Here is a 20,000-nt window from a genome sequence, read left to right as displayed (position 1 = left end):
TTATTAATTGGCATTTCCAGATAAACATGAATTATGCAGTATTTTGCGCGTTCTGAGGATTATTTTAGTGTCAATCGTTGTGTTTATAAAATAGTCAGGCTTCTTGTGCAGGGGTTTACCGCAGTTATCATTTAAAGTAAGAATGTGGTAGGGACCTTTCTTTTTTTTACAATCGTAAACCACGTTATTTGTATGCAACCAAATACTTAATAGTTAATGTATCTGTTTATTTACGTTCTCTGGGACAAATAATAAACTGTTATTAGGACGAAGGGAACTGTAAGACTTTTTTTTGTGTGCTGAAGAATGAGGGAGGTATTACGGAGGCCCAGACAAAAGCTCACCATTCAGGACTCTGACATTGGCCCATTAACTCACTTATGATGATATTGGATAAAATTCTTAGGATTGTTCTTGATCATAAGATGTCACACTTTAGTTTAGTGAACTTTTCATAATACCTGAGAGTGGTCGAGTTGAGTTTTGCAATTTTTGTGCCTCATCACAGGAAGAAAGTAACAATCTACTATCTTCATGTGCTTCAGTCTTTGGAAAATAAATCTGGATTATCTTTTGTGTAAGAACAGAAGTGAATTAAAAACATTTCTTGTCCATAGAACCCATTTATTTTAGGAGGAGTTGTCACAGAACCATGCTGAATCATTTAACTTTGATACAGAAGAAGAATCCTCGGAAGAGTGTAGTGGTACACTGTAGGCATTCTTTGCAGAATCCCTTAGGCCCTTGGCTACAACCCCTTCCATTCCATATACTATGCCTCCAGTCATATTTTTTTTCTTCCATCTTACTTTCCACCCTCTCTTGACAATCGTTTCATAGTGACGTTTTCTTGCTGTTGTGCCTTTTAAGACCTTTTTACACTCTATTTCCCCCTCAGTGCTGAATGACCTCACAGGTCCAAGTGCTTTTCCTTTGGCCTAAATTTTATATTCCTTTCCATTCCAGGAGATGTATAACTTTCCTAGATTGATATCCCAGCAGTAGTTCATCAACTTGAGAATTTTTCATAATTCTCATCTGGAATCAAAAGAAAATTAGTGTTTTACATTCTCTATTTTTTCTTCTCGCCTTAGAACAACCAGCAGCAAGAGCCCTCAGTACCATCAGGTGCAGCGTCCACGCCATTGCCGGGTTAGGTAAAGTACCCTATACTATTATCTTGTATTATGCCGGATGAGCATTTTGGTAGCTGTTTCATTTTGCATGTTGATGTATCAATTTTACGTTGTTAATTTTCACTGTAAACCCATAATTTGGTGAATACCGATTTAGTGCGTCGTAGACTTAGTGCATGCAATTGTGGTTCACTAAATTATTCAGTTTTAAGAAATTTAAATCGTCACCGAATTTCGAATAATCGAAAAGTCTACCCTGAATACCCACACAAGATTATGGCTCCCTAAACAACCCTCAGTTCAGCGGGAAAATCATCCCGAAATTCCTCAGAATCGGATATATATGTATTCGCTAACTTTCCACGCACCCGAAAACCGTTTCGAAAAAATGTTGCTAAGCATCGCTAACGCTTTTGTTCCACGAGATCAGTTGTACTGTAGTCTGCCAAACACTCTTAAAGCGCCTCAGTGGCGTGGTTGGTATGATCTTTACCTGCCACCTCGGTGGCCGCTAGTTCGATTCTCACCCATTCTATTGAGGGGTCAGAGATGTGAATTTCTGGTGGTGGACGTTCACTCTCGACGTGCTTCGGAAGTCACGTAAAGCCGTTGGTCCCGTTGCTGAATAACCACTGGTTTCATGCAACGTAAAAACATCATACAAACAAACAAATACTCTTTAACATTGCTAGGGTGAGGCCAGGTAGAGTAAGCCAGACTTATTTAGCCATTTAAATCTTTCCTTTAGCGATAACCCCTTGTTTATGGTTTTGCCTGAGAACTGTCATCTACTGCGTTGTTTTAGCCGACCTTTTAAATACAGAAACTATAATTGTTTGGCAACGCAGGTTTAAAAAAATGACACATCCCTTTGTTTTTATGGACAGAAAAATTATGTATCCAGTGAAAGTAGATTAGGGCAAATGCGTTTGAGTAAACGATGCTAACCCTAATACTATTGTCCTTGAATTTTAATACGTTTTCATCTATTTGTTAATGTATTAATTTGTTTTTTCCTTTTTTGATGATTGGGGTCTCTGTATTTCCCCTTACCACGTCTTACTTCTTCCCAATGAACAACATAGTCTTTGGAAGCTTGAATTTCAAGTCAATGGCCACTGTGGGGTTGTTTCATATGAATAGTTTTGATCTGAATAATAATGATGATGATAATATAGTACTCCCTTCACAACAAGAGACTAGTTTCACGTTGGCCGAGTGCATTTCGCGCTCGGCTACCAACCCGGTGGTCCGAAGTTCGATTCTCGGCTCGGCCAACTCGGAACCAGAGGAATTTATTTCTGGTGATCGAAATTCATTTCTCGATACAATGTGGTTCGGATACCACTATAAGCTGTAGGTCCCGTTGCTAGGTAACCAATTGGTTCCTTGTCACGTAAAAATATCTAATCCTTCGGGCCAGCCCTAGGAGAGCTGTTAATCAGCTCAGTGGTCTGGTAAAACTAAGATATACTTAACAACAAAGGACGAGTTTGTCACAACGGGAATTCCTTATTCACCCCCTCCCTAGCCATCTAAGAGTGTTTGGCAGACGTATAACGGTTTTTCTGTCTTGTTCAGTATCTCTCCCAGTTAACATGCTTGTAATTTTGGCTCCGTGTCATCTTTAGGACTCTGTACTTTGCATGTTGAAATGTTTAACGCAATGCTTGCGTCAGTTGAAATGAAATGCACCGCATTGTCGTATTGTCAAAGTGTTCATTTCGAAAATGTGCTGTTTTTAGACGTAGTAAGTAAACTCCCGTTTTCAGGATAGCTAAGGCCGTGTAGTTATGCAATATAGACCCTCATAATTATGTGTGTGTGTGTGTAGTTTTATTGTATCTGTGTAAGAACTGTAAAGGTAATGCGATAAGAAAATTGAATCAAAAGCTTTAAAGGGATGTTTTTGGTGGATTGGGGGGATTTGTAAAAGAAAGTTATTGGTTACTTTTTGTATGTGGTACGAGACTAGGGAAGCTACACTAGTTGAGGCCTACAGGGTAACAAGTTGGAATGGGTTATGATACCAGAGACACATTAGTAATATATATATATATATCTATATATATATATATATATATATATATATATATGAGCGAGTAGTGGGAACGGGTTAAATTGAAGCTGCATAGTTGGTGAATAAGCGACTGAAGGAACCCGATAGTAATAATAATAGTAAAACTAATATTAAGTGTTTAAGACAGAATTCATATCGGCATTTTCATTAAGAAATTTATTTTACGATTTTTTATTGTTAAACTACAAAATTTCAAGAATGAAGGTGTAATTAGTTACACCATCCGAGCTATTGTTTTTTTTCCTTGTATTTCTTAATTACTATTCTAGGGTAGGTTGAAGTACGCAGAATAAAGTAGCTCTCAAAACCTGTAATTAGTCTCTCTCTCTCTCTCTCTCTCTCTCTCTCTCTCTCTCTCTCTCTCTCTCTCTCTCTCTCTTCAGAAAAAGCCATTTAAAAGCGCTCTTTCCCCAGTTCCCTATTTACGTTCAACGAAAACCAGACAAGAGATAACGGATGGAAACTAGAACTGAAGAGATACAACACATCCCATTGTGGGAACTTCTTTACATACAAGATATGTGACACGTGGAATAAACTGCCACCAGAAGTTGTAAACAGCAACAGTGTGGAAGAGTTTAAAAGAAAGCTAGACAAAATCATTAGGACACTGTGAATGCACAGTAAAACCTGCTCCTACAGATAAGTGAGCATACGATGTCTCCTCGGATGGACTAACGTGTCTTTGAGACATCCTAATCCTTGTAACTCCTTGTAACTCTCTATTTCTCCCTCTCCAAAAAGAGCCATATCATTGCTCTCTCTCTCTCTCTCTCTCTCTCTCTCTCTCTCTCTCTCTCTCTCTCTCTCTCTCTCTCTCCAAAAAGAGCCATATCATTGCTCTCTCTTTTTGTTCAGAAAGAGCCATTCAAAGCTCTCTCTCTCTCTCTCTCTCTCTCTCTCTCTCTCTCTCTCTCTCTCTCTCTCTCAGCAAAAAGAGCCATATCATTCTCTCTCTCTCTCTCTCTCTCTCTCTCTCTCTCTCTCTCTCTCTCTCTCTCTCTGCAAAAAGAACCATATCATTGCTCTCTCTCTCTCTCTCTCTGCAAAAAGAGCCATATCATTGTTCTCTTTCTCTCTCCCCAAGAAGAGCCATTTCAAAGAAACACCCCCGAAATTGCAGCGCTTAGGAGCGTGTATTCGCATACACCGCCGCAAAGTGTTTCCTGATCTCTCGGCTATTACCTCAGGTAATTAGAGATACGAGGGTAGTTTACTTTCTGCTACGTAATGAATGCTTTTTTGATGGTTCAATTAAATCAATTAAAAGCTCGTTCCGGCGTTAATATAGGAAGCTATCCCCGAGTTATTAAAGCCTCGACTACACATAAACCATTTCGTGCTGTTAACTGCCAACCCTCCCCAAACCATTGTTTCATCTGGGTGGGTGTTTAGGGGCTCGTTGTCTTCCGCTTTTTCTCTCAGTCCCTATTTGGGGTGGGGGTAGAGGGAGGGAGGAGGGGTCCACTGATTTTGTGGGAGGGGGCCCGCTGATGTGGGGAAGGGGAAGCCTTGAGTAGGTTTTTTTTATTCATATATCTTTTTTTCGTCTTCTTTGGAGGGGTGGCTCCAAAAGGGCATATCCTTCCAGCTTGTCAGGAAGTTTTTAGAGGAATAGGTTGCTAGCCCCACACCCCCAGCAGACATTGGTAGGTATACTAATACACGACTGGCTAGACTCGATGCCGTAGGTCTGGAACGATCCACGCATCTAGCAAACTCGAGCCGCATGCTTCATAGTACCCTCTTGGGGTAGTTGCTCTTCAGTTTTCATACACTGCCAGGGTAGAATGCTGACTGCTAGGGTGATTAGCTACTACCAACTGTTGTAGTCAGTACCAGATATACGTTACGTATCAAGAGAATTCGTTTCAGTAATGTAGTCCGATCCGTGAATTTAGAATAGTTTCCCACAATAAACCCTTGACATGTCTTGTCCTAAGCAGAAGTTAACTCGTTGACTGCCGCCTACCAGTGTTCAAGCGATGAAAGGCATTTCGGTGTCACCGTGAAGAACTCTTGTACTTTATTGTTTACGTTTAAAGCCCAAAACTCGAAAAATATAGGTCACAGTGACCCATGGGAAGTCGGCGAAGATGATCCGTTATTGAGTTATGAGCGGACCAAAGCGTTCATTTTTTCCTCTACAAACTTCATTCCCTTGGTGCCGAAAAGATTTTCAGCAGTCAGGAATACTGGGAAGTTCTTGTTTTAAAGTTTTCTCAGAGGTGGTTTTTCAGTCGCGCTGTTTATTGTGGTGCGTAGGATTCTTAGCCAAAGATGTTTACAGTCTTACATGGCGATATGAAGACGGCAGTTTTTACTTATTTGTTTATTTGTTTTTCCTTTGTTCATCTTCATCGCATTTAGAATTCCTATACCAGGAGGCTGTGGCCTTTCTGGGTCCGCCCTGCCAATGGTGAAACGGTGTATGGTGGAGAAACATAAATGAAAGCATTGTAATGTATTCAGAACATGAACCCTATTCATATGGAACGAACCCACTGGGGCTATTTATAAATGTGTTTTAAAATTGGTGTTACTGGGGTCTGTATACGTTAGGGATGGCTTCTGAAAAAAAGACGAGATACCTCTCGCATATTTGTTTCATATTTCATAACAAACTCCTGACCCGAAACCCAAACTTTTCTTCCCTTATTCATCCTTCTGTCATCTGCCTTTCGTTCTTATTCAAAAGTCCTGCCATGCACCCTTCCATGTGTACTTAACAATGTCATTTGGTTCCTAGCCACGTAAAAATATCCAATACTTCGAGCCAGCCCTGAGAGAGCTGTTAATCAGCTCAGTGGTCTGGTTAAACTAAGATATACTTTTTATTTTATTTTTTTAGCAATGTTATGGCTCTATAATGCTTCATCTCCTCTATCACTCTGACTTTCTTAGAAAGGAATCATTAAACATATTTCCAGTTTCTTGAGGAAACATTCCCTCCTGTGGACATTGCCTACCTTATTAATCTTCGTCAGCCACTGAATCGTACTTTCACTTATTGTAGGTACCTCCAAGCATTTTTTGCATTATTCCTACTTGCCTTCTTTTCCTTTTCAGTTGGTAGTTATTTAATTGGATTTATTGTCGTCTTTTCCTTTCCAGTTGGTAGTTATTTAATTGGATTTATTGTCGTCTTTTCCTTTCCAGTTGGTAGTTATTTAATTGGATATATTGTCGTCTTTTCTTTTCCAGTTCGTAGTTATTTAATTAGATTTATTGTCGTCTTTCCTTTCCAGTTGGTAGTTATTTAATTGGATTTATTGTCGTCTTTTCCTTTCCAGTTGATAGTTATTTAATTGGATTTATTGTCGTCTTTTCCTTTCCAGTTGGTAGTTATTTAATTGGATTTATTGTCGTCTTTTCCTTTCCAGTTGGTAGTTATTTAATTGGATTTATTGTCGTCTTTTTCCTTGTTTCGATTTCGTAGTTATTTGGATGTATTGTCGTCTTTTCCTTTCCAGTTTCGTAGTTATTTGTTGGATTTTTTATTGTCGCTTTTCCTTTTCCATTGGTATTTTTTTATTGTCTTTTCTTTTCCAGTTCGTAGTTATTTAATTGGATGTATTGTCGTCTTTTCCTTTCCAGTTCGTAGTTATTTGATTGGATTTATTGTCGTCTTTTCCTTTCCAGTTGGTAGTTATTAGTGGATGTATCGTCGTCTTTTCCTTTCCAGTTTTAATCTTTAACCCTTTTTCCAGTTTTGAATGTATTCTTTTTATTATTTTGTCGTCTTTTCCTTTCCAGTTTGGTAGTTATTTAATTGATATTGCGTCTTTTCCTTTCCAGTTGGTAGTTATTTAATTGATTATTGTCGTCTTTTCCTTTCCCATGGTAGTTTTTAATTGGATTTAGTTGTCGTCTTTTCCTTTCCAGTTTAGGTTTATTTAATTGGATTTATTGTCGTCCTTTTGAAGGTTTTCCGAAGTTGGTTAGTTTAATTTATTGGGATTATTGTCGTCTTTTCCTTCCCAGATGGTATTTGTTTTAATTGGATTTATTGTCGTCTTTTCCCTTTCCAGTTTGTTAGTTATTTTTATTGGCTTTATTGTAGTCTTTCCGTTCCAGTTGGTAAGTTTGATTTAATTGGTATATTTGTCGTCCTTTTCCTTTCCAGTTTGGTATTTTATTTAATTGGATTTTATTGTCCCGTCCTTTGTCCTTTTCCATTTGGTAGTTATTTAAATTGGATTTTATTGTCTCTTTTCCTTTTCCCCAAGTTTTTTTTGGTAAGTTTTTTTTTATTTTAAATTGAGATTTTATTGGTCGTCTTTTTTTCCGTTTTTTTCAGTTTTTTGGTATTATTTAATTGGATATATTGTCGTCTTTTCCTTTCCAGTTGGTAGTTATTTAATTGGATTTATTGTCGTCTTTTCCTTTCCAGTTGGTAGTTATTTAATTGGATTTATTGTCGTTTTTTCCTTTCCAGTTGGTAGTTATTTAATTGGATGTATTGTCGTCTTTTCCTTTCCAGTTCGTAGTTATTTAATTGGATTTATTGTTGAGATTTGATCCTCTTTTGATGAGATATGGTAAAATTATGACAGAGAGTGGAGTACAATGTTCACAGATATTTTCGCAGATACAAACCTCTTTGCTTTTATACTTGGGAACGCTCAGTCAATCGACCCGGAATTATTCTCCCTTCGGGCAGTATTTTTCCATTTGAATCCCATAATCTGAGATCTATTTGCTCATTAACTTCTCTCGCAGATTTTAGTTCCTTGTAGAACACAGTCTTGCGAATGTCCTTGCTCACCCGGCTCCTCGTTTTTTTTTTTTTCGTTTTTTTTTTTTTTTTTTTTTTTTTACGTGCTTCCTTTTTCTCCGTTACCTCCCTTTTGTCTTCCTTATTCGTCCTCCTGTATTCCTGTTCGTCGATTCCCCCTCCTGTCTCTCAATTGTAGCTGATAATATAGACTAGAGATTTTCCTGTAGTAAGCTTCACATTCCCTTATCATGCCCCTCACTACTTTAATCCCTCACACACACACACACAAACACACTGATAGCTTTTGCCCTTTCCTTAAATTTTGTAAAAGCTGACTTACACTTGTAAGAAAAATTGTATTTTTTCCTTCATACTATGTGCATTAGCGATCCACACTCAGTTTATTGTGATCCACGCTCAATGTTTTGTGACACGTTCCACGATTATTTCTTTGTGATCCACCCTCAGTTTTATTTTTTTATCCACACGAAGGGTTTTGTAAGCTACTCTCAGTTTTTGACTATCCAAGTTTTTTTTTTATCAACGCTCGATTTTTTTTGTGATCAACACGCAGTTTTTGTGATCCACACTCAATTTGCTGTGATCCAGGCTCAGTTTTCGTCATGTACACTCAGTTTTTTGTGATACAAGCAGTTTTTTTGTGATCTAGGCACAGTTTTTGTGATCCACACTCAGTTTTATGTGATCCACACAGTTTTTTTGTGATCCAGGCTCAGGTTTTTGTGATCCACACAGTTTTTTGTGTACAACACTCAGTTTTTTGTGATCAACACTAAGTTTTTTGTGATCCACACGCAATTTATTGTGATGCAGGCTCAGTTTTTTGTGATCCAAACATTTTTTTGTGATCCAGGTTCAGTTTTTTGTGAGCCACACTCAGTTTTATGTGAACTACACTGTTTTTTGTGGACCAGGCTCAGTTTTTTTTGTGATTCAGGCTCAGTTTATTATGATCCAAACTCAGTTTTATGTGATCTCTCCTTTTTTTTGTGATCCAGGCTCAGTTTTTGTGATCCACACTCAGTGTTTTGTGATCCAAACAGTTTTTTGTGATCCACACTCAGTTTTTTGTGATCCAAACACAGTTTTGTTGTGATCCACACAGTTTTTTGTAATCCACAGTTTTTTGTAATCCAAACACAGTTTTCTGTGATCCTGGCTCAGTTTTTTGTGATCCACAGTTGTTTTTGTGATCCACATTCAGTTTTTTTGTGATCCACGCTCAATTTGTTGTGATCCAAACAGTTTTTTGTGATCCAAACACAGTTGTTTGTGATCCAAACAGTTTTTTGTGATCCAGGCACAGTTCTTGTGATCCAAACACAGTTTTTTTTTATTCAAACACAGTTTTTTTGTGATCCAGGCACAGTTCTTGTGATCCACACTCAGGCTTTTGTGATCCACTCTCAATTCTACTGATGCACCGCATACTATAAAATTTATGCCCAGTGTAAATGTATATATACCAACATCCTCCTCCTCCTCCTCCTCCTCCTCGCCACTCAGTTTTGTTTTGAGGGACATGGAATGAGCCAAGTGGCCACGCAGTAAGGACTCCCTTTCCAGACTCCCTTTCCAGACTCTCTTTTCCTTGCTCCTTTTATGACCGTCCGCGCCCCAAGAATGTGCTTTGAAATACACCGGAAGCGTTGTCGGCGTTGTTGCTATTGTGTGTGCCATTGTTTTTGCTGTTGGTTTCCACTGGCGCAACAGCTGCAGCGATATTAATGGACATTTTGTCTTTCCCTTCCCCATGACTTTCTTTCTCTCTCTCACACACACACACACGATGAACATATTCTCTGTTTCCTTCACCTGACTTTTTTTTTTTTTTTTGCTCTCTCTCTCTCTCTCTCTCTCTCTCTCTCTCTCTCTCTCTAAATGAACATTTTCCCTTTTCCTTCCCTCTGACATTTTCTTTTTCTTAGTTTTATTCAGCCTCTCTCTCTCTCTCTCTCTCTCTCTCTCTCTCTCTCTCTCTCTCTCTCTCTCTCTCTCTCATTTCTTCTCCATCTTGCGCGCGTTTATTTTCCATCACCCCCTGAGGAGGTCTCTCCTGTCAGCCATTGCCTGCAGCTCCTGCACCTATTCCGGCCCTCCTCCTCCTCCTCCTCCTCCTCCTCTGTTATTAAAACCTCTATCCAGCTCCGACGAAAGGAGATAAACTAACTGCGGGCCATCATTGTGTCTGGAAACAATAGGTAGGAGCCATCATTTCACACATTTCGTTTCTTGTTTTCGAGTTCACTTTTCCCCTCTTTTCTCTCAAGTGGAGGTTGGGGGAGGGGGAGGGGGGTGTCTTCTGGAACGGGGGAAGGGGGAGGGGGGTGGCTGGTCATGGTGGTTTGAGGATACGAAGATGTGGAAGTACAAATCAAAATAGCTACATGAGTATGGTAGGGGAGGGAGGGATATGAGAGGGTAGGGGAGAGTGGGTCATAGTATGGGAGTCACAGAGAGGTCGGGTAGGAGCATGGAAGGGGAGAGGGGGTCTGGATCGGAGTATTGTCCCGTGGTAATGGCGGACAGATAGCAGCAGCGGGGAGACTTGGCACCTTGGCTCTCGGTGTCGGTTTTGTGCCGTAGGAGTAATTACTGCGGGGGGGGGGGGGGAAGGGGGGGGGAGGGGGGGGGGACTGGGGGAGGAGGGGAATATTCTCAGGGCCGTGTCCCAGGCAGGACCATTATCAGCGGAAGACAGGGCGAATATTACACCTTAACGGCTTGCTCCTGTTCTCAACGACCATGAGCTGCATGATCAGGCTTAGGTATATATAGGGAGTTTCGAATATCCTTTGTGCAGTTATTCGAAGGGAAAATCATGTAGTAGTCATTCTTCTCACGTCATCTGTCTTTGCAATAAGGAAGCTTCTATTCATGCATTTGAAATAAGAAGCCGTCGGATATTGAAGTATTTACAATAAAGTTGACCTCATGTATTGATGTATTTACAATAAGACAGAACGTCGTTATTGATTTGGATTAATATTTTACAAATAAGGAAACAGAAACGTCAATATATTGATATATTTGCAATACACAGACGTCGTATATTGATATATTTACAATAGACAGACGTCGTATATTGATATATTTACAATAATGAAACGTCTTATACTGATGCATTTACAATGAAGAGACGTCTTATATTGCTGTATTAGCAATAAAGTTAACCTCATATATTGATGTATTTACAATATAGAGACGTCGTATATTGATGCATTTACAATAAAGCTACATCATATATTGATGTATTTACAATAAAGAGACGTTATATATTGATGTATTTACACTAAAGATACACTGTGTATTGATGTATTTAAAATATATATACGTCATATATTGATGTATTTACAATAGATAGAAATATATTGATTTATTTATAATAATGAAGTCGGTTATTGATGTACTTTCAACAATGAATCACCGTATATTGAAGTAATTGCAGTAGAGGCTTCATGTAGATTGAGTAAGAACAGGTGTTTTAAGGACCACTCGAAGTTATCTCGTCTCGAAGTAATTTGTGAGCAGAATATTGCACGTTTTCGAGATTCAGTTTACAGCGAATAATAATAATAATAATAATAATAATAATAATAATAATAATAATAAATATTACGACTATCTGTCTGGGTTTCGTACCTACTGTCTCGTCTGGGTTTCGTTAACAGAAAACATTGATATACAGCTAAACACATCCATAAGGAGAGTACGTTCAGCCTTCCTGTAAATGTTTGGAACCTTCAATTAACTGGAACTGACGAATGAAAATTAACTGGAATTGACGAGTGAAAATTAACTGGAATTGACGAATGAAAATTAACTGGAATTGACGAGTGAAAATTAACGGGAATTGACGAATGAAAATTAACTGGAATTGACGAGTGAAAATTACTGGAATTGACGAATGAAAATTAACTGGAATTGACGAGTGAAAATTACTGGAATTGACGAGTGAAAATTAACTGGAATTGATGAGTGAAAGAGATGTTTCACGTTGCTGTCTTTCCTATGTGAAGCTGTATAAAGCGCTGATGGCATAATTTTTAAGGTAATTAGATTTTTTATATTTTTTTTTACCATTTACTAAAGAACGTCTGTCGAATTGGTAACTGTTTGTAAAGCCACACACACACACACACACACACATATTCTCTCTCTCTCTCTCAGTTTTTTAGTGTATTGTGGGACAACCAGAGGCAGGGCTGCGATAGTAAAAATTTCTCAAACCACTTTTCAAGATCGTTACTAATTTCCTTAGGCCAATATAATTTTCTCCATAAACTCAAAAAAATGTAATCGTGAGATTTTTCGCTGTATGTTAAATGCACTTGATTAAAATCATTCCTCCGTAGGCGACAACTGGACAGCGCACAGTAACATATAAATAATTTTTTTCTCACGTCATATACAGTCCATCTGTTGCCTACAGCAGAATGATTTTAATCTTGTGTGTCGAAGTTAAAGAGGAAAATGTAACGATGTTATGATGATTGCACGGAAAAGATAAAATCGGTTAGTGTAAAGTGGAAGAAATAATGAAACTTGTGTTAAGAAATTTTTACTAGCGCAGCTTCTGGTTATCCCAGAATAGACTAAAAGGATGAGAGAGAGAGAGAGAATATATATATATATATATATATATATATATATATATATATATATATATATATATACACACATATATGCACAAAGATATTACCTTTATTTATACATAGCATCACGTTTTATATATTTTGCGATCAAGTTATTCATACATATATATATATATATATATATATATATATATTATATATATATATATATATATATATATATATATATATATATATATATATATATATATATATATATATATATATATATAATATATATATATATATATATATATAGTATATATATATATATATATGAATAACTTGATCGCAAAATATATAAAACGTGATGCTATGTATAAATAAAGGTAAGGTAATGTTTGTGCATATACGTATGTGTGATATATATATATATATATATAATATATATATATATATATATATATATATATATATATATATATTCTCCCTCTGTCTCTCTCTCTCTCATCCTTTTAGTCTATTCTGGGCTAACCAGAAGCTGCGCTAGTAAAAATTTCTTAACACAAGTTTCATTATTTCTTCCACTTTACACTAACCGATTTTATCTTTTCCGTGCAATCATCATAACATCGTTACATTTTCTTCTTTAACTTCGACACACAAGATTAAAATCATTCTGCTGTAGGCAACAGATGGACTGTATATGACGTGAGAAAAAAATTATTTATATGTTACTGTGCGCTGTCCAGTTATCGCCTACGGAAGAATGATTTTAATCAAGTGCATTTAACATACAGCAAAAAATCTCACGATTACATTTTTTTTGAGTTTTTGGAGAAAATTATATTGGCCGAAGGAAATTAGTAGTGATCTTGAAAAGTGGTTTGAAAAATTTTATATATATATATGTGTGTGTGTGTGTGTGTGTGTGGATTTTCAAATAGGTTACCAATTCGTCAGGGAACTTTGAAAAGTATTATCAAAAGCTTGTATATCCATTGTTATACCTGAATCCTTGTGGAAAACAATGAAAACACTCCCGTGTACTTTTCATGCAAGATACTCTGAGCAAGAACGTACGGAGATGGCTTTGTCGAGTGGACAAGAAATTTGTCAGGATCATTGATTATTATTATTATTGTCCAGAAGATGAAATTCATTCATGTGGACCAAGCCTACAGGAATCATTGGCTTGAAATTCAAGCTTCCAAAAAATATGGAGCTCATTTGAAAAAAGTAACAAAAGGTAACCGGGAATACAGATGGACTTCCAAAGCAGCACTATTTCCAGTTCCTGGGCTTACTAGGCTTCCCCCAATTTGAACACTCGCTCGTCTCTCGTAGTAAGGAAAAACTCTTCGGAAATTAGGGTTCACATTTCACTTGCTGACCTGCAATGATTTCTAAGCGCTTGAAGTAATATTTAGTTTTTTTTTTTTTTTTTTTTTTTTTTTTTTTTAACATGATCGTAAGTGCACCCTTCAAACTGTTCTCTGTTACTTTTGACTCTTGTTAATCTTTTCATCTCTGTTTGTTTCCAAATTTCAATTGTTTAATTGAACTGCTTTTAGTCTGGTGATAAGTGATTGTAATCCTTACTTCTTTGAAATGAATGTCGTCTGAATGTTGAGTTGATAGTACTACAATTTCTCAATTTCACAGTTGAGTGTTTTTTTGTGAGATTGAGAAATTATAGTATAAACCCAATGACTTCCATACGGCCATTCTTTTGAATGAAGTTTGTTTGTAAGAGGGCTTCCTCCGACAAACTTTTACTATAATAGTCCATTGGTTCATTCCCTTCCAGTATTGGCTTTCTGCTGATACAAGCCACTGAAGGAACACTGTAGTCATTTCCCAGCAGTTATGGTAAATATGGCCATGTCGGTGTTTTAATTACCGACCGGTTGCGTTATAGCTGGCAAGATTATTATTCCTTACGAGGTTGATGATGGAGGTTACGCTGCGGTGGAACCCGGCGCTGCCCGTTATGTCTTCCCTACCATCCCAATCCCATACCTACCCGCCCGTGTTCGGGGCGGACAAACATTGAAGCTATGGTTGTGGTTTTGTCCCATACAGTATAAAGCGGGGGGTGGGGGGGGGATGTCTGATTTGAAGCATTGCTTATGACTTGATAAGGCCACGACAGAAAACCACAACAAAGCTCTTTGCTTCAAGATATACTTAGCCAGGAAAATGATGAGGATAGGAAGTTCATATATATATTATATCTGTGTACATACTATGTATGTATGGTTATATGTATGGGCATTAAGTTATGTGAAAGCTTCGCATGCAAGTTGTTGGTGTTGGATTATTATTTGTTAGTTTTAATCTAAGAAGTGATGTTAAATGTCATAATAATAATAATAATAATAATAATAAAAATACTATTACTCGTACAACACAGTCACTTGCTTAATGGAGCCGAAAACCGTTCTGGCTGGGAGCTGGGTTCGATATCAGTGTGAGATTTAAAAAAAAATTAAATGAATAATATTAATCTCAGGAAAAGCTACTCAGATTTTGACAGGTGAGCGTTTGAAGGATTTTTATGAACGTTAATGATAACTGACCCATTTGAAAGATCCAAGGACATAGGTTTGTAGGGAAGCCATTCTTTACTTTTGCTGGACCAAAGCGTAATAAACTTTCAGCTTACTCAGGGAGTAAGCCTACAAACTACTTTGTTGTTGTTCTTGTTGTTGTTCTTGTTCTTGTTGGGGGATAGGAAAGGTCTATGGAAGACCTTAAAAATGACTGAAAACGGCGTTTTCCATCGAGTTAAAGATACATGGATTTTAGGATAGGATATTTATGATTTATTTATTGGAATGGAAATGTAAAACAGTATAGAAAAATATATAATTTCTCATAAAATGAAGCATATATATATTTTAATTTTCATTGGTGAACCAAGCCTCTATTTGACCACATATTTTAGCACATTTTAAATTACGCGTTAAAAGTTAGGAATATAATTTTTGCTACTTGAGCGTGAGTGGAAAATCTTGCGCGCGTTCCGAGTAAGCTGGAGGTCGGATCACGCCTTGTTTCTTTTAGGAGAGGATGGAGCTCGTTGCCAGTTTACAGGTGGGGCTTTTGCACTTCATTCCTCCATCATGAGTCTGCTTTTGTGTCTAGTTTCGAACCTTTGACTTCATAATCGTCCAATTTTTACTCTGGCTGATTTCTTTGAGAAAGAGCCCGTTCTGGCGCAAAGATATTCAACTTAATTTTCACAGCATTGTCTACTAACCCCTGCAGGGGTGGGGCTAGTGCCGTCAGTGCACATCACGAGGTGCACTGCAGGCTTTACTTAAGGTTCTTCGTAGCGTCCCTTCTGCCCATAGCTGCAACCCCTTCCATTCCTTTTACTGTACCGCCGTTCATATTCTCTTCCTTTCATCTTTCTTTCCACCCTCTCCCAACAATTATTTCAACATTTTAGCGCTAAATGACCTCGTAGGTCCCATGGCGTGGCCTTTGGCTTAAAATTTATATTCCAGTCCCAGGTCCATTGTACAGTGATGGAAAAAATCCGAGGGAATATAAGATAAGAAGATGAGAATATTGATATACATCTTTTACTCAAAGGATGTCGAGCAATTAATTATTGGAAATTCAGAAGTTCAACAGAAAATACAGTGCATTCCTCAATAACTTACTTAACATTGTTGTATATTTAGTTATTATTTGTTAATTTATATTTTTTATGTGTTCTCGTCTTTCTGTATTTGCCATCACCTGTTACTTCCCTCCATTGAACTTCATATTCTTTGGAAAGTTGAATTTCAAGTGAGTGGCCCCTGTGGGATTTGTCTATATGAACTGGGTTCATGTTCTGAATAATATAATAATTATACTAATAATAATGACGGAAGTTGAAAATGTCATGGGTAAACACATGACACCCTACACCAGTCCCCCTCCCCCCCCACCCCAACCTCAGTCCCTCCTTTTATGATGGTTCCATTTTAACGACCCTTTGGATACCCAGGAAATTAGTTTTCAATTTAGGAATGAAAAAGACGCTTAACGATCTTAGCTTCCAGTTTTACTGTCGGTAATTTTTTTCCGAATGGCTGCTACGCCTAAACGAGGGCCTAGTTTTATTCTTGCAACAATACGATAAAAGATCTTCAAGTGTAAGTTTACTCTTACAACTAAACGATGAAAGATGTTTTAAATTTTCAGAGTATTCATGCAACAGTATGGCGACAGATCTTTTAATCGTAACTTTATTCTGACAACAATATATTTAAACATTTTAATTGTAAGTTTACCCTTGCAACAGTACAGTTAAATATTTTGATCGTAAGTTTTTTTTGCAACAATATAATGTATTTTTGCAACAATATAATAAAAATATTAATTTAGTCTTAAGTTTTTTCTTGGGACACTAAAATAGATTACAATAAAGGCTTGAAAAAATATTTAAAAAAAAAACCTTTTTCAATCATAAGTGTATTCTTGAAACAATTCTAATAAGATATAGCAAAGCGTAAGTTTACTCTTGCAGCAACAATAAAGAAAAGATTTCAATTGCAGGTTTATTCTTGCAACACTATTTTTAAAAAATCGTGAGTGTGTTTATTCTTACAACTATATAGAAATGTCATTTTTCAGCATAAGTTTATTCTTGCAACAACATAAAAAAATCGTAAGTGTAAGTTTATCTACTCTTGCAACAACCTGAAAAGAGATTTTTTTTTTTTTTGAAGAGTATTGCCAATTTAAATTAAGACTTTAGAACGTCTTCAGATAGAGTTTAAGAATACGATTGACTTTTAGTTTGTAAATAGCTTGTAATCGTTATGATAAGACATAAGTCTCGTGGAATGAGATGTAGGAAAATGCATATATATTAATAAAAGTACTTTAGGATACACCAGGAAAATATATGTAGATTTTTATTGTATGTGCGATTTCATGTTCGAGAAACTAAATGGGAAATCAGTTTTCTGGTCTCTGGTAAATAGACATTTGTATACATTTAATTAATATTATTATTATTTTTTAAATAATATATATATATAATTATCATTATATCATATAAATATATATAAATATATATATATATATATATATATAATATATATATATATATTATATATTATATATATATATAGTTAGTACATACAAACACATACAAAGCGAACAGCCGACAAAGTAAACTGTAAATGATTTAAGCGAGAGTCTGAAGGAAAAAGCGCATTATGGATACCCAACCTCTCGCGTGAGACGGCTGTGTACAAAATTAAATTTTTTACGCTCTCTTTTATAGGTTTTGATAGTCATTCGGGCAGTAAAAGGATTCTATAAAAGAGAATTGGATCGCATAAACGGAACAGGAATGCCTCACGAGGAACGCTTTTAATTGTTTGTTTACTGTCATTATCAGCGGCGATTGATTGATTGATTGCCTGATTCGGCTGGCAGCTGCTGCTGTTGCTGTTGTTGTTGTTGGCGGTGTTTTGGGATTTTTAAACGAATTTGCTTGTAGAATTCGCAGGGTTATCAGTACGCTGTTTTGTTATTATGTTTTTAGCTTTTCTCCAGTCTTTCTGTTTGTCATTCTTTTATATATAAATGTATATACGTAATAATATTATTTATATATCTATATATAAATATATATACATATATGTGTATTATATATATATATATATATATATAATATATATATATATATTATGTATATTGTATATATTATATAGATAGGTAGATATATGTCAACAAGATTTCAAACTTGATAAAGACAATCTCTAGCTCCTTCTCCAAAGATAGCTCTCACTCACGCACACGTATATATATGACTGGTAAAAATGTTCTGTTACAACAGAATTCCACCTAATAAAAGGAGCCCATAAAAACACCAAAATATAGAGAGAAAAGTACTATATTTAAGACTGCCGTCTCTCTCTGCAGTATACGTGTTTATATATATATATATATATATATATAATAATATATATATATATATATATATATATATATCTATATAGAGAGGAGAGGAGAGATAGAGAGAGAGAGAGAGAGAGAGAGAGAGCTAGGTCCTTGACATAGGGTTGCCCCATATTCTGACACATATATATTATATATATATATATATATATATATATATATATATATATTATATATATATATATATATATATATATATATATATATATATATATATATATATATATATATATATATATTATATATAGCCAGGACCTTGACATAGGTAACCCCATACTCTGTATCGATGACAAAAGAGAAGAAAGCCAGAAGGAAATCATTATTAAGTCTTGCGGATCTCAATGTGTTTGGATTGCATCATAGCTGGTTTGTTTCAGGAGAGAAAGACTCAGAGTTTTGGCACAGAGCAAGACAGTGAATATGGAGAATATACAGGAGTGGGAAGAACTGGCAGTGATTGAGTGTGGGATAATGAAGGTGTAGTCCTATAGTGTTATGAAGATTGAAGTGATTTTTGAACGCCTTGAGAGATGTTTTAGTTCAAGTATCATGTGGGTAGCACAAAGTATGGGCATTACTTAATGTGGGTGGTACTAATTGTGGGTAACACTAAGTGTGGGTAATTCTTTTTGTGGGTAAAACTAAGTTTTTGCAATACTTGATGTGGGTAATACCAATTGTGGGTAAAATCAAGTGTCTACTGTACTTAAGATGGGTCATTCTTTTTGTTGGTAACACTAAGTGTCTGCAATACTTGATGTGGGTAACATCAAGTGTCTACAATACTTAATGTAGGTAATACCAATTGTGGGTATCACCCAGTATCTGCTGTACTTAATGTGGGTAATACTAATTATGGGTAACACTAGGTAATTGGGTAGTGCTAAGTGTGGGTAATGGTAAGTGTGGGTAACGCTAAATTAGTGAATATGGTCCAGTAACAGAAAAGGTTATATGGTTAATCTTTGCACATTGGACCTCACACGTTAAGATCTGACTTTCAGATATACCCCCATTTAGATTAATGGCACAGTATTTATTTCTGCTGAAAGACTCGTAGTTGATGAACCAAAAATTGAACCAGTTAGAGTTGCTTTCTGAATTTATGGGCAATCATTGATTTCCTATTTTTTCAAACCCATCTTTCATCCTTTAGTATGGAAACCATCAATCTGGACCTCCTCCTCCTCCTATCAGAGAGGTTATAGTTTAGGTTACCTCTCTCTCTCTCTCTCTCTCTCTCTCTCTCTCTCTCTCTCTCTCTCTCTCTCTCTCTCTCTCTGATCACCCTGAGGCCAAACATTCAGCATCGGGTCACAACCATGTCATCTTATTTCAATGGTAGGCTTACCAGGAGCCTACCCCATAGGGGGTTAGTGTTGACAGTGTACCTCACGCGGTTCACTGTAAGCATTACCTAAGGTTCATTGCAGTGTTCCTTCGGCCACTAGCTGGAACCCCTTTCATTCCATTTAACTGTACCTCCATTCATATTC

At 36.5% G+C, this 20,000-nt stretch overlaps 1 long non-coding RNA gene across 2 annotated transcripts in view; it reads left to right on the top strand.

Annotated features, from left to right (window-relative positions):
• LOC135213059 (uncharacterized) overlaps positions 1-20,000 on the top strand; it is a 55,445-nt gene that overhangs the window by 12,238 nt on the left and 23,207 nt on the right. For both annotated transcript variants that reach the window (XR_010314067.1, XR_010314068.1), the window contains exon 5: positions 1,095-1,157. This is a non-coding gene — a long non-coding RNA (uncharacterized LOC135213059). The remainder of the gene's footprint in view (positions 1-1,094; positions 1,158-20,000) is intronic.

Source organism: Macrobrachium nipponense, chromosome 19 (genome assembly GCF_015104395.2).
Source record: "Macrobrachium nipponense isolate FS-2020 chromosome 19, ASM1510439v2, whole genome shotgun sequence".
NCBI classification, from domain to species: Eukaryota; Metazoa; Arthropoda; class Malacostraca; order Decapoda; family Palaemonidae; genus Macrobrachium; species Macrobrachium nipponense.
Note: the sequence above shows the minus strand (reverse complement) of the source record. Positions and strands in the feature narration are given on the sequence as shown.